Below are 15,154 nucleotides of genomic sequence, written 5' to 3' on the forward strand. Positions count from 1 at the left end.
TCGGCTCCACTTACCTTACAAGGTGTACCCGGTTGTGGGGAAAGGAAAGGCGTTTGTAAGCTGCTTTGAAACTTTTGAGGAGAAGCTGCAGCGTTTAGGACTCTGAGGGGGGATACTGATTGAAGTTATTCATAGGGTAGAAATGTTGACAGAGAGAAAATTTTCTCTCTCATATAATTCCTAAACCCAGGGGGCATTCATTGAAAATGCTGGGGGAAGAATTAGGACTAATAAAAGGAAACATCTCTTCACACAACTAGCGATTGGTGTTTGGAATATGCTGCCACAGGGAGGTGAGTGATGGCCACTAACACTGGATAGCTTTTAAAAGCAGGCTTGGTGGCAGATTTATGGAGAAGTCGATCTGGCTACCAATCTGGATCCTCCCCTTGACCTGAGATTGCCAAATGCCTTAGCAGACCAGGTGCAAAAGCACTTGAAAGCAGAGAGCCATTAGCTTTCCGCGTGCTGCATGTGAGCTCCGAAAAGCATCTGGTGTTTGCCACAGCCGGGTTAGCAGGAGTGCTGGACTAGATGGACTCTGGTCTGATCCAGCAGAGCTCTTGCTTATGTTCTTATGAAACTTTTCCCGCTTTGCTTTACTGCAAAGACAAAGTTAGTGACGACTCCTGGTGGACAGCCAACTCTTTGCTGCCTGGCTAACTACTTCTTAAAAAGAGTTGGCGAGTTGGAAGCGTAATGCGAGTATTCCCAATTGCTCATGAAGTAATGTGGGACTTTCATTAAATGAACACTAAACCTTCTTGCTGGCAGAGAGATCAATTGAGGAAAATATGTGTGGTGGTAGGAAGAAGGGGGAGGTTTCAGTGCTATGCCATTTTCTTGGTAAGCAGAAGTCGTACACACAGCAAGAACATAAAATGGTTTTGTTTGGGTTTTGCAGAACTTTGACAGAAGTTGAGATGTGAGGACTGCACACTACACCTTCCTTCTGGTTGTAATCCTTTAAAAGGGGAGATCGCTGAGTATGTAAGGTGCCGGTCAAAATAAAGATTTAGATTATACTCACCACACCGCACCATGCTGACTTATTGGCACACTATTATGCAGAATTATTCCAGTCTGCACCCACTTACATTGGAGTGTGGGAAGGGTAATCATTTGCAATCATGGTTCCAGGCTTGGGGATACTAGAGAAAAAACACTAAGGCCCCTTCGCGCTATTATGCAAAATAATCGCGTTTTCAAACCACTTTCACAACTATTTGCAAGTGGATTTTGCCATTCTTTATACCTTTAAAGAGCACTGAAAGCAGTTTGAAAGTGCATTATTCCATACATGTCGCTTGGAATGACCCATTTATAAGTTCAATCTTATTCTTTTAAAAGTTTAATTTCATTCTGCTTTTTCCCTCCAAAGATGGGAGCTCTAAGCAGCTTGCAGAGTTTAATTCCAAGTGATTGGAAAGGCGTTTTAGGCCTGGATCCAGGAGCATGATACTGGGGGGGATCCCTGACTACTTTCTTTTAACCGCCCAGCTTTAGCTTGGCAATTGCGGTACCGTTGTTATTACGGGAAGCGGGCGGGGCGGGGTGGTGGTGTTCAGCTGGAGCTGGGCATGGTGGAAAGATCCCTGGCTTCTTTTTCTTCCTCAGTTGTTGAGAGGATTACATCTTAAGATTTGGCTACAATATATGACAGGAGTAGCTTGGTAGGCGTGAGTGGTTAAAAGCAAGTGCATTCTAATCTGGAGGAACCCAGGTTTGATTCCCGCTCTGCCGCTTCAAAGCTGTGGAGGCTTATCTGGGGAATTCAGATTAGCCTGTACACTCTAACACACCGCCAGCACAGGTGACCTTGGGCTAGTCACAGCTTCTCAGAGCTCTCTCGATTCCACCTACCTCACAGGGTGTTTGGTGTGAGGGAGCAAGGGCGAGGAGATTATGTAAGCCCCTTTGGGTCTCCTACAGGAGAGAAAGGGGGGATATAAATCAAAGCTCTTCTCTTCTTCTATACCAAGTCCTGCTATTAGTTTCTCGCGGTGACCTATGTTTCTGGTCTCTTGGAATATAGATATTACTTTGGTGCCAGAGCATTCCAGATGCACAACAGGACAGGGCTTGTTAGCTGCTTTAATTAATGTATTTTATCAATCAGTGTTTTTCTTGTGAAGGATTGTTTCCGTTCAGTAAATCTTTGGGTGGAAAATGGCCATGCTTGTCCTTCGACAGGCTTAGAAAGCAGAGTAGAACACAAAAAGTGTAAGATTCCTCCTAATTCCCAAAACAACAGGCTTGCTATTCTGCCAGAAATGAAATGGGCGGGCTGTTCTGCAGTATATAATTTGTGCCATTCACTGTGGTTTTCTCCTAGAAACGGAGCTTCATCAATCTGGATAAACCCTCCAACCCTTCTTCCCATGAGGTGGTAGCCTGGAGTCCGCCCGCATCCTCCGAGTTGATTGAAGACTGGGCATAGCGGTACACTGGACCCCAAAGTGACAGGGTGTCTGATTGTGTGCATTGAGCGAGCAACGCGATTGGTGAAGTCTCAGCAAAGTGCAGGTATGTCAAGGGCTGTATCTGTTCAAAGGAAGGATGTGTATCATCAGGCATTGAAACAGTGTGATGACCTGCATGGTGGTGGGACAGTAAAATTCCAGTGGCCTGTCCTGACTACTCTTTTGTCGTCTTCCAGGCAAAGAGTATGTGGGAATCGTTCGGCTGCACAATGCAATTGAGAGTGAGGTTCAGCTTTCAAGGGTAAGTCTCTGCAAAGCAGGGAATTGAGCTTCATTTGCCCACTCACTGGTGGAGGTATAAACATGAACTGAAATGATTGTTGATGACCAGATTTGGGTGGTGGTGTGCAGATGTTGATCAGTACCTGTGAAAGGGTTAGAAATGTGCCTGAGGGGTGGGGGCAGGGGCTCTGTACTATTAAGTGATAGCATGCACTCTGTATTACCGACACTATTGAAGCTGCAGAAATCAGACTGCTCAGAGCATTTTAATTTGCCTATAATTCTGCTTCCATGCGTGGTAGCAAGAAGGGTTGGCCGAGAATCCAAAACTTCTTGTGAGAACTAGGGACTTGGGTGTGCTTTGAAAAATAATTTTGAGAAGCAAAACTTGCTGAATTAATAATATTCTTTGGCAAAACTCTGCAAAATTGGTTCCCCTGAAGAAGCCTCTTGAGCAAAACTTGTAGGGAATTTTATCTGAGCATAAAAATATTTTTATTCATTTTGCACCGTCCACCTTGGTCTCATCTTTTATTTTCTGTGGCTGATTCTCTGTGAGAAATAAAACTCAGCAGCAAGTGTTGAAACCCTGACTTGGATTGCCAAGGCTAACCCAACCGTGTCAGATTTTGGAAATTAAGCAGGGTCAACCCTGATTATGGAGATGAGGCCACCCAGAAGTTGCTACCCAGATAGTGGCTGTTCTCTTGCCTTGAAAATGCTATGACAGTGGTGGCGAACCTATGGCACAGGTGTCAGAGGTGGCACTCGGAGCCCTCTCTGTGGGTGCGCACAGAGTTCGTCATGTGGGGGGCAGAAAATCATTCCCCCACACACATCTAGGCTGGCGTGGGCCACTGAGACCAACATTCGTGCACCGCGGTGAACAGGGAGGAATCAGATGGCGGGCCTAGTGCCTGTGCTCCTGGTTGCTGCTGCCCGAGGGGCGGGCTCAGAGGAGGCAGAGATGCTAGAGAGGCACAGAGAGGTGCACCCGGGACTTGCTGGAGGCTAGAGCAGGCTGGCTCCTGCTCGAGCAAGCGGGGCGGAGGAAGAGGGAGCCAACCGTTTTTTCTAAACTAAAATCTCAGCATTCAGGTTAAATTGCTGGGTTGGCACTTGGCCATAAATAAGTGGGGTTTGGGTTGCAATTTGGGCACTCGGTCTCAAAAAGGTTTGCCATCACTGTGCTATGAGATCATATGTCAGTGACAACTTGACATCACTTTCCATCGCTGCCTGTGCTTGTACACAGAATCCAGATTTAATGACCCACAATGAAGAAACTTTTCTTAGGAAAACGAAACATGCTTGGATGAAATTCTAGTTTCCTATTAGGTACTGTAGGAATCACAGTTCAAATCCTTTGCTTTTAGATTGTCCTTTGCTGTGGGAGTGGTCTGATTCTGGGTTTTTGAAGAACATGGAGACTCATCTGCAAAGAACAGGAGAAGCTTTCTGGGCCTGCATCATACCCAGAGGGTCCCTGTTCTCTCCTGTCTGCAGTACATGGTTGCCTGTTCTAGGCTCCTTGCGCTGTCGCAGCTGTCAGCCACCTTCTAGTGTTCTGTCAGTTGTGGGGGTTGCTGTTTGCAGAGAGGAGATAGAAAGCAGAGTTGAAGACCCTCCTCAAGGGCCTCTGTCTCAGCATGGATGAACAACCCCTTCTGACCACTGGCAAAGCCCATGAAACCTCTCTCCCTACTACAGTTTGAAACCCCAGAGACTCAGTGACTTCATGCAGTGCCTTTTGGAAGCAGAATATCTGCTTTGTAGGCACTGGAAGAGACAAGTCTGTTTGCATATTAAAAGGTAACAGTAGTCCTCTGTGCAACCATCAGGGGTGACATCACATCACAATGTTTACTAGGCAAGCTATGTTTACGGGATGGTTTGCTGTTGCCTTCCCCAGTTGTTACGCCTTATCCCCAGCATGCTGGGTTCTCGTTTTACTGTCCTTGGAAGGCTGAGTCAACATGAACCAGTAACCTGAAACCCAACTTCTCTGGGGGACGAACTCCGGTTGTGAGCAGAACTTTGACTGCAGCGCTGCAGCTTACCCCTCTGAGCCACGGAGCTCCTGCCTGCATATTAGCATGGCTCTTACACTGGTGCTTGTTAAACTGGGTTGGTTTTGTTGGATCCATGTTCGGATCCATGCTCAGGGTTCCTGGCAGCCATTGGAGTGAGCTCTTCTTTGACATATTAAAAGGAAGTACTTTCAAGTGCATAAAATAGTTTGTGAGCCTGCACTGATTTAAAAAAATGGGCTTGTGTTTTGGAGAACTGAACTCCTTGTTGGGGTGTGTGAGAGCACGTGGGGAAGAACTTTGTGGCATGGCAGTCGTTCACTGGTCTGTTTCCTTACATAGGCTATAGAAACGCTGACAGGGGCCCTCTTCCAGCGGCCCCCCCTCATTGCTGCAGTGAAGAGGCAACTTAGAGTCCGGACCATCTATGAGAGCAAATTGATAGAATATGATCCTGAAAGAAGATTGGGTAAGGACAATGACACAACACATTGGTCTGAAAGGGGCGGGGCGTATCAGACAATTACTTTTCCCCCTTTTACTACTGTTGGGCAGACATGTCTAAATCATAGCTTTTATTGAGACATTTTAGTCACATCTTGGGTTCACTTATAGAGCTTATGAAAAGATGCTTTCCATTTGAGATTGGGCCAGAGGCCCTCCCTTGTTACCAGCTTAAAATCTGGAAATCTCACACTGGGTCCTTTGAGTTTAATTAAGTTTCCAGAGCAGCATCATAATGTAATGGTTGAGAACAGCAGACTCTACTATGGTGAACTGGATTTGTTTCCCCACTCTTGCACTTGAAGCCTTCTGGGTGACCTTGGGCTAGTCACAGGTCTTTCAGAACTCTCTCGGCCCCACCTACCTCACAAGGTGTCTGTTGTGGGGAGAAGCAGGAAAAGGAGCTCACAAGCTGCCTTGAGGAGCAGCAGTGGCATAGTGGCTAAGAGCAGGTGCACTCTGATCTGGAGGAACCGGGTTTGATTCCCCGCTCTGCCACTTGAGCTGTGGAGGCTTATCTGGGGAATTCAGATTAGCCTGTGCACTCCCACACACGCCAGCTGGGTGACCTTGGGCTAGTCACAGCTTTTCAGAGCTCTCTCAGCCCCACCCACCTCACAGAGTGTTTGTTGTGAGGGGGGAAGGGCAAGGAGATTATAAGCCCCTTTGAGTCTCCTACAGGAGAGAAAGGGGGGATATAAATCCAAACTCCTCCTCCTCCTCTTCTTCTTATGGTTAAGAAAAGCAGGATATAAAAAGCAGCTCCTCCTCTTCTTCATAAATGAGCTTTGAGTCTTTGCTTTGTTAATTTCTTTGAGCATTCTCCCCCCCCCCCCCCGAGCCAAATGATGTAAAAGAGATGACATTAGCACACTGTGCAAAGATGACTTAACATCTATCACCCAATGCTGATGGCTCTTGCAGGCACGTCTTGTTGGGGTTGGGATCTTTGCAAAAACAAAAGAACTCTTTGACTACCATCTGCTTTTTCATCCGACTTTGTTCTCAGGCATCTTCTGGGTGAGCTGTGAAGCTGGGACCTACATCCGAACATTGTGCGTCCACTTGGGCTTATTGTTAGGCGTTGGGGGACAGATGCAGGAGCTTCGGCGAGTCCGCTCTGGGGTCATGGGAGAAAAGGTGTGTTGCAGGAGGGGCTGCTATGTCTTCGGAGCCTACGGATGTTGCTATCCAAAGTGTTGAGTTCAGTCCAGGGTTGCGTCCTTGGTCTGGTAATTAAACTTTGGGACAGCATATAGTTGGGAGCAGAGGAACGTGGGGAGTTTGCATTCTTGCCAGCTTCCTCTCCTAGTCCACACAGTTGCCTGACAGCTCATTGAGATTAACTATATGGTCTCTCTGGCAGTGCTGGTTTGATAGTTAAAAGTGAAAGAGACCCGGCAGCAGCAGACTTCCACTGAAGCCCCTGTGGATCTAGTACAGGGGTCTGCAACCTGCAGCTCTCCAGATGTTCATGGACTACAAATCCGGGCTGATGGAAATTGTAGTCCATGAACACCTGGAGAGCCACAGGTTGCAGACCCCCGCTCTAGTAGGTGGCCATTTGCTCACTGCCACGACTCTGTTTTGCTTGCACCTCTCGAACTGGGAGAGTTGGAATAATGAAAACTGTTAACAGTTCTCTGGGCAGAGGAGGAGACGACAACCATTGATGGTCACCATGTCTGAACTGATGGCTGCTTCCGGTGAAGATTTATTTCTCTTGCAGTTCTGGGACAGCTGTAACCTGTGGACACATTGGAAGTTTTGACTGGCTTGAATGGTGAGCACACACCAACAAGATGGCACCGCCATGAATTGTGGATGCAACAAGTCACAAAATGGCTGCCGTAGAGCAGTGTCGGTAGGGCATGCCACAAAGGTCCCTAAAATGTTAGGGAGGTTCCAATGAAGCATCTGCCTATTATGGAGTCCAGCTGTTTCTGGATGGGTGCTCAATGCAGACACCAAAGGCCCCTCTCTTGGGCATTTTGAGGCACCTCCTTCTCTGATGAAGAGGAAGGAAGACAGGATGAGCTCAACCGAAGGTCACCAGAAAAACTCAATGGCAGGTACCCGCGGCATTTGTGGCCTTTGTCAGGCTCAGTGTTACAAGATACATATAGAGGTATCAGAATTTGGAGGCAGTGGTTGGCATGGAATTGCAACATGGGGCTTTAGTAATGAACACTTAATCCTCTGTCCCCATTTGCCGTTGCCCAAGTTCCTAGCCTGTTCCATGGTGGACACTACCCTTCTGTTGGATCTCTTAGAAACTCTTAATGACTGTCTGCTTCTAGGACCACATGGTGACCATGCATGATGTGCTGGATGCTCAGTGGCAATATGACAACAACAAGGACGAGACTTACCTCAGAAGGGTGATCTTCCCATAGGAGAAGCTGCTGACGTCCCTAGCTGGCTGGTGATGAAAGACAGCGCGGTGAGTCCCTAGACTTCCCGTCGGTGACATCCTGATCTCTTGCTAGCTTACACCCCAATGTCTTCAAGGAGAAAAACTTGACTGGGAGAGGTTTCCAGTCTGGAGAATGAAACTTCGAATACCGTGTCTTGCCTTTCATCTCATTGGTTTCACTGTTTATTGCTGCAGGAGTTCTCTTAGTGGTTGCAAAGAGAACTTATTGTGCCAGAGTGCAAGGAAGCTGCAGGGCAGGTGTTTTGCAGAAATGAGGTGAGGTAAAGGTACAAAGACACCAGTGCTGTTGTCTGATATTGTTCTTAGTCAGAGTGTGGCCCGTTCTTCTTAGCTTCTGTTACATAGAAGGGGGGGATGGGAGCTAGGTGAGAGTCTAGTAGTAATACCTGAGAGACCCCTTGGTTTTTAAGGTATAAGTTTTTGGGGAGTCTCAGTATGATGCAGAGGTTAGGAGCAGTAGACTCTTAATTTGGAAGACCAAGTTTGATTCCTCACTAGTCCACATAGGCAACAGACTCTTATCGTGGACTGGGTTTGATTCCCCACCCCTCCTACCAGGTGGTCTTGGAAGCTAGTCACAGTTTTCTCAAGACTCTGTCAGCCTCCACATTTGTTCCTCCTGAAATTATTATTTTGTTGTGGGGAGAGGAAGGGAAGGAGTTTGTAAAGCCACTTTGAGACTCACTTACGGGAGAGAAAGGGGGAATATAAATCCAAACTCTTGTTCATCTTTGAGATGCCATTGCACTTGAATCTAGATTTACTGCAGACCAACAGAACCACCCTCTGGAAATGGGCATGTTAGTTGAAACTAGGGATATTCCAGTGACACCTGCTTAGGGAAATCATGCTAGGGGCTGACATCAGCGAATAGACCTAAATCTTCTTTTCTGTCCCTTCTGTCCAGGTGGGCCACCATTTACTCACGGTGCCAAAATCATGCTGCCCGACCTGTTCTTGGTATGAAGATGGCATAGAAATCCAACCAGGAGATTGTCGTTATCACCACCTAAGGAGAGGCCATCTGTACAGCAGGTGAGATGTCATCCAAGCCGTCTCTCCTAGGCGTGGCCGTTTTAGCAGGAATCTGGTTTGAACTGCGCTTTTCAGAAGGGAAGCCTCTGATGCTGCTTGACACAGGGGTCTGCAACCTGCAATCTCTCCAGGTGTTCATGAACATTTGGAGAGCCACCAGATTACTGAACCCTGAGCACTAATCATTAGTTGCCTCCCGCTAGCCCTGAGTTGTGTGTCACAGCTGGAACTTCTAAGTGGAAGGGTCTTCCCTTCCTCCAAGCTGGAAAGGATTGAACCTGGGACATTCTGCATCCAAACGAGGTGCTCCACTAATGAGATGCTAGAGCCTGTCCCATACTTTATTATGACTGCTGACATGCCCGGGTTTTCCTGAGCGGCCGTAAGGTTAAGAAAAGAATTTGTTATCAGAGAAATATCTTTGTTTCTCCTTATGCTGCGTTGCTTTGATGCCCAAGGAAAGAGTGTCTTACGACTCTTGTAGAGCTGTCTGTCCTTAGTGAAAATGCGCTCCCTATCAATGTTCTCTTCCTCTTTTGCTCATTACCAGTGTTAAGTGTATTTGCAGAACTGCAAGAGACCTGCCGTTTATTGGAAATATCAGTGATTTATAGTTCCTGTCGAGGTTCTGATGAGGTATTTGCTGTCTTGTGCTGATGGCGCTCCAGTGACACCTGAAAGTGGCAAATCAAGCACATTAATGGATCCGTTGCTGTTGTGTCCAAAGTGAGAAAGTAGCCAACATATTTGATGAACAATAGTGTGGGTTGCGACCTATTGGGCTGATTAACTGAACAAAGGCAGTTATCTTTTTTTTACCAAATGCACCTTTGGAGTGCGTAATATGATGGCACAATGAAAGGTGGTGGCTGTGTGTAGGGTGTAATAAATGGACTGAGGGTGCAGAGAGGAATCCCACTCATTCACTCTCTGCCCACAGGTAAGGGAGTGCCCCTCTCTGGCCCACCTGCCCATGGAGCATGTGAAGTGATGATGATATTTTATCCATTTCTCTGAGTGTTGGGACTGTTCTTCTCTTCCTGCCACATCTGGATCCCTGTTCTAGGGGCCCTGATGCTATGACCCCTCCGGACTCCCCCTAGCCTTGCGGTGTTCTTCTGGGGGCTGTGGTGGGGGGTTAGGCTGGCTACTGGAAGGATCTGTGCAGGCAAGCAGGAGCCAAAGGTGCTTTACTGTGGGACTCTGGCTTAACCAAGAAGAATTAAACTGTCTGATCACATGTAGCTCCAAGGTCCTTTTTCTCTGACAATAGCCATTAATGAAGGTATTGCGGGAGAGGATTTTGCTCCTGTTGCACTTTAAAAAAAGAAAGAAAGAAATCTGTACATTACCTCCTGTTATTTGCTTGTTCTCTTCAAATGTCTTCATGGGTGTCCATTCTACACCTTGCTTCCACTTTTTTGTAGCATTAAGCATTTAGTAAGGATTTATGGTCAAACCAGCACACTTCCTTTTCTTATAAAAAATGTGTCTTCTATTTTTCAACTTTGTTTCCAACCTTTCAGAGAGCAGACACTAAAATACATGTACTAAGGCAGCGCGGGGTGAAAATGTTTGCAGCTCACTGCCTTGGTACTGAGATGTATTTGCAATGGTACCTTTGGGAAACTTAAGAATGAATATAGTGAAGTTTTATAAATATGCCAGACTATACAATCCTCTATGTCAGTGGTGGCGGAGCCTTTGGCACTCCAGATGTTGTGGACTACAATTCCCATCAGCCCCCCCTGCCAGCATGGCAATTGCTGGCAAGGGGCTGATGAAACAATAGTCCATAACTTCTGGAGTCTCAAAAGATCGCCTCCACTGCTCTATGTTAACGAAGCTATATAAAGGATGTGTTCTACTTTGTTAAAGCAGTAGCTCAGTATTTTCCAGAAATGCAGGGCTTTTTCTTGGCTTCAAAACTCTTGAGAAATTAATTCTCTAACTAATCGTTACATGACCTATATTTGTAACCCAGGGATAGAAGAGGTGTGCTTGCCTCTTGGTTTAGAGCAGGGGTCTGCAACCTGTAGCTCTCCAGATGTTCATGGCCAATTGGCCATTCTGGTGGTTGATGTGATTGTGAAGTCCATGAATATCTGGAAAGCCAGAGGTTACCAAGCCCTGGTTTTGAGAAGTGATCAGCCCACGTTAGTCCCTGTCGAGGCCAAAATAACTGCTTAGTGGCCGGCCCCTGGTTTGAGTGATGTGGAGGCATGTGCTGTGGTCATGCTTTGGGATGTTCAGCTTGTTCTCTTCTGGCAGCCATTGCCCTCATGACGACTCGCGGTGATCTCCCGCTGCGATTACGGCGTTGTGGCGAAGATCAAGCGTGTGATCATGGAGCAGAGATACCTACCCCTGCAAGTGGGGGCTTAGCCCAAGAGTTACATCTTGGGGATGGGTCTGGCTCACTCACCTGCACCAGGAGCTGTAAATTATGGAGAGGGTCTTTGGGTCTGTAGCTCACTTTGCCCAGGCGTGTGTGGTCTAGCTTCTCCAGTGTTTGGACTGCATGAAAGGCTTTGCTTTGGCCCTCCCTGGTTGTTATAGCGAATCCTGGCTGTTTTGGCTCAGCTACTGACCTCCCTTGTGGTGTTGGTTTTCTCAAGACCGAGACCTTGGTTATCCAGTGATCTCAGAATCGGCTGGCTCTCTGGCCATAGCTTTAAACTGGGGATTGCGTCTCTCTAAGGCTGAGCCATATGATGTCACTGTAGACTTCTTGAAGCTCTGTGCAAAAGATGACCTACATCTACCATTGAAGACTGATGGCTCTAGTCCAGATGGATCCAGGCAAGGTTTGAGGTTAGACTCACGCTGGGTGATAAATCTCTGGGGAAATTTTGTAGATGGCTGCAGGTCATGGGACGAGTTAAAGCGGGTGGTCCCTTTTCTAAGAGGATTTCTGTTCTCTGGTTGGTGACATAGGGAATAGAGACAATGAGTTCAGGAGCTGTAGCAGTGCCGAGCCAGCCTGAGGAAACCTGTGGTAGAGGTATATGGGGTGAGAAGTGTCACAGAACATGCTGCTCTGTTAATTCAGTAAAGGCCAGAGAGCTGCATCCATAGCTTTCCCTGGGTAGCAAGACAGGTAGAACAATCTTCCAGTTACTGTGACACTAGTTTGCATGGCCAATATCACTGTGAACAATCATTCATCACTATTAGCTGGGGGGAGTTTGGCTCCCCTTCTGCTTACTCTTTCTCTCAGGCTTCTCAGAAAAAGATGATGATCAAGCAAGGCCTTTTGGACTCCCACAGCAAACCAAACGACAAAACCCCACAGTCCCTGGAAGAAGGACTACGTGGACTTCACAGTAGGTAATGTCGACTGTTTCTTGCTCTCTGCTGCCACCTTGAGTCCAGGGATATTTTGGGTCTCAGAAGCCTGGGCTGTTGGCCCGAAGACATTATTGGCTAGGTATAGAGAGCTGATGAGAGCTGCCTTTTCTGGAGTGGGACACAGGCAGGCGGTTATCCCTTTTTAGCCTCTGGTTTCAATATGGCTCTAGAGGGAGTCAGCCTGCCAATTAAAACTAGGGAAAGCTGCCTCCTAATACCTGTTGCAGTTAGGTGTGGCTACCAGCTTTTCCATACACCAGACGCATGGGAGGATTCTTTTCTCAAAAGCAAGGGATTTTCACTGAAGGTTGATAGAAGAAGAGGAGTTTGGATTTATACCCCCCTTTCTCTCTTGTAAGGAGACTCAAAGGGGCTTACAGTCTCCTTTATTTCCCTTCCCCCCAAACAACAAACACCTTGTGAGGTGGGTGGGACTGAGAGAGCTGTATAGAGCTGTGACTAGCCCAAGGGCACCCAGCTGGCGTGTGTTGGAGTGCACAGGCTAATCTAGTTCCCCTGATAAGCCTCCACGGCTCAAGTGGCAGAGCAGGGAATCAAACCTGGTTCTCCAGATTAGAGTGCACCTGCTCTCAACCACTACGCCCCTGCATACAAGAGTAGCAGCTGAAGGAAGGCAACCAGATTCTTGTTTCTTCTTAGGGCTGCTGCAAAGGAGAAGGTAGCAGAGGAAGCTGTCAAAGCGGAGCCAGAGAGAGCAACGAAGGTTGGTTTGGTTCTTGAGCGTTTGGCATCTTATCCCTCTTGGCGTGGGAATTTCTGTGGCCTGCTGCTAGCTTGAAGACACTTCCATGAATATAATTTTAGGCTGCTGAATATTTATGCTGACTTGGTTTTATTTTAATAATCCTGATTTCATTTTTATTATTTTATTTAACTTTGTGGGCTTCTTTTAAGAAGTTTTCGGAGAGAAGGGGGTGTATGTCTTTGTTTTAGTAAGAGGGAGGCTTGTCAGCTAACTTCTACCTTTTTAATAAATCATGGCCCTAAAAAGCATCCAGCAGCCTAGCAGTGTTTCAGGAAAAAACCTCCACAAAGTGTGTGCGTGCACTTGGCTGTCATCACACCCAATGCCTTACTGCCAATTTGATGCTAGTAGTGCTTACATACAGGGTCTTTTCCCCCAAGTAGAAGGGCACACAACAGTCTCAGGATAGCTTCTGCTAGCTGTTCAGACAAAGCTACTGTTAAAGGGGGGGGGGGCACAGGCTGCTGGAGCAACCCAATGATACTGTCAGACACCCATCTGCCTCCTTAATGTGGAACAGAAATTTGTACGTGTTGCTGCTGCTGCATTTTAACCAATTTTAATGTTTATATGTTTATTTTATTACTGTATTTTATGTGTTGCCTATTGGCCTCTGTTCACCGCTCAGAGCCCTTCGGGGATTGGGCGGTATAAAGAAAACTTATAAATAATAATAACATAATAATATCTTCAAAGAACACGCTACTTGAGTGTCCTGGCCAGCCTGTGTCTGATTGATCCTGGGTTTCTTCCCGTTAGAAAAAAAGGGGAGCCAGAGAGTGATGGAGGCGGAGAGGCAGCCTCTACTTCCTCACCTTCTCCACAGCCGCAGGCAGAGCGCACGACGAAGAAAAAGAAGAAGTAAGAGAAGAGGAAGATGGAATCTGCTGAGAGTAGCGGCGAGGTGACTGAAATGGTGGGACTCTTTCTTACACAATCAGGGGGAGGGATCTCTCGATGTGTGCAGTTGCAGATGGGAGAGTTTGCAGATCAGAGAAGCTACTATTAGCTCGTTTAGGAGCGTCTGTGTGCTTCACTCCAAGCACTGCAGTCTTGCTCTAAAATCTGCTGATTTTTTGTACAAAATACCATTTTGTGACAGGCTCCATCCACCCGAGCAACCATTTTGTGATGTACAGCTCCTAACATTAGAGGGGGGGGGGGGGCGCTCCCAGAAACTTGCATGGCTCTGTACTTTATAAATGAATTGCCTGCGTCGCGTGAACTAGGTCTAGAGATAAGGCATTGGATTTTTTGGGGTGGCATGAAAATTCTTATGGTACAGCTGTTTATGCATGCCAGACATCACCTTTCGAGGCACCAAGTGAAAGCCGAGCCTCAGATCTGCCTGGTCTTGGTATTAAAGGGATGGGGAAGCGGGACACTCCCTTTGTAGACAAGAACCAAAGGCATACTTTTAAATCCCTCGTTACTAGAAGTTGCAAGAAGCTAGCAGAGCCCATAGTCTTGAACCAGTTGTACACGTTCTGTAATTGTCGCTTCCCCAGGTGAGTGACACAAAGCGTGAAGAAGAAGAAAAAGAAGAAAGAAAAAAAGAGAAGAAGAAATAGAGGAGAGTTCAGCATAACCAGCCGGAGCAGGGAACCTGGACCAGATGAGGAAAGGAGGAATCCAAAATGGAAGCTGCAGACCGGATCAGCTTTAGAGACTCCAGCTTCTCAAAGCGTATCACATACTACAGCGAGTTCCCTCTGTCCTGTTGTAAGGACAGCCAAAGGGAACTGTAAGGGCATGCAGAAAGCTCCCCACAGACTATGCTGTTTCTGCAGAAGGAGAAATTGCGATGAGCTGAGAGGCTCTTGTGTGTGTGTGGGGATGGGGAGGGGGTAATAAAGGAAAGCTCTTAGAATTTTGCCAAGCAGCTCACGGAGTCCTGCTCTCCCCTCTTCTCCCTGTTTGTAATTTCTTCTGTAATGTCTGCTTTTGGAGTGGCCTCAGCCCGCTTTGCTGTTGGTTAGGGAGGCAAAAGAACAAAGAGAGGCTGTCCGGATGTCCAAATTATTTAGAAACTCTTGTTAGTTTCGAAATGTCATCCCTTTCCCTTGTGATTTCCTTTTGCTTGCCTTGACTCTCTACTAGACCCGAGTCCAAACATTTTCCCTACTCCAGGGTACCTCCGGATTGTTTTTTTTAAACAAAAAAAACTCCTTTTGTTAACAAAAGCGTAAACTTTAAAGTTATGACAATGCCAGGGTCTTGTTTCCCTCGCCTATCCTTTGCAAGCTCCACTTTTTTTTGGGGTCCCAATCACCCCTTGTCCAGGTTATCCTGTCAGGTACCTTCCTGTTCTGGCTGGGCCCAGTTG

The 15,154-nt window shown here is 47.0% G+C and overlaps 4 non-coding genes and 1 pseudogene across 4 annotated transcripts; all 5 read left to right on the forward strand.

Moving 5' to 3' along the window:
• LOC125442441 overlaps positions 1-12,208 on the forward strand; it is a 38,854-nt pseudogene extending 26,646 nt beyond the window's left edge.
• Positions 6,080-6,156, forward strand: LOC125443186. Its single transcript, XR_007246087.1, has one exon. It is a non-coding gene; the product is annotated as a small nucleolar RNA SNORD83 (small nucleolar RNA).
• On the forward strand, positions 6,429-6,560 carry LOC125443193. The gene has a single exon (XR_007246092.1). It is a non-coding gene; the product is annotated as a small nucleolar RNA SNORA36 family (small nucleolar RNA).
• Positions 9,694-9,950, forward strand: LOC125443196. Its single transcript, XR_007246095.1, has one exon. It is a non-coding gene; the product is annotated as a small nucleolar RNA SNORD17 (small nucleolar RNA).
• LOC125443188 lies at positions 11,418-11,494 on the forward strand. Its single transcript, XR_007246089.1, has one exon. It is a non-coding gene; the product is annotated as a small nucleolar RNA SNORD83 (small nucleolar RNA).
• Positions 12,209-15,154: the final 2,946 nt, after the last annotated feature.

This window comes from Sphaerodactylus townsendi, linkage group LG13 (assembly GCF_021028975.2).
Source record: "Sphaerodactylus townsendi isolate TG3544 linkage group LG13, MPM_Stown_v2.3, whole genome shotgun sequence".
NCBI lineage: Eukaryota > Metazoa > Chordata > Lepidosauria > Squamata > Sphaerodactylidae > Sphaerodactylus > Sphaerodactylus townsendi.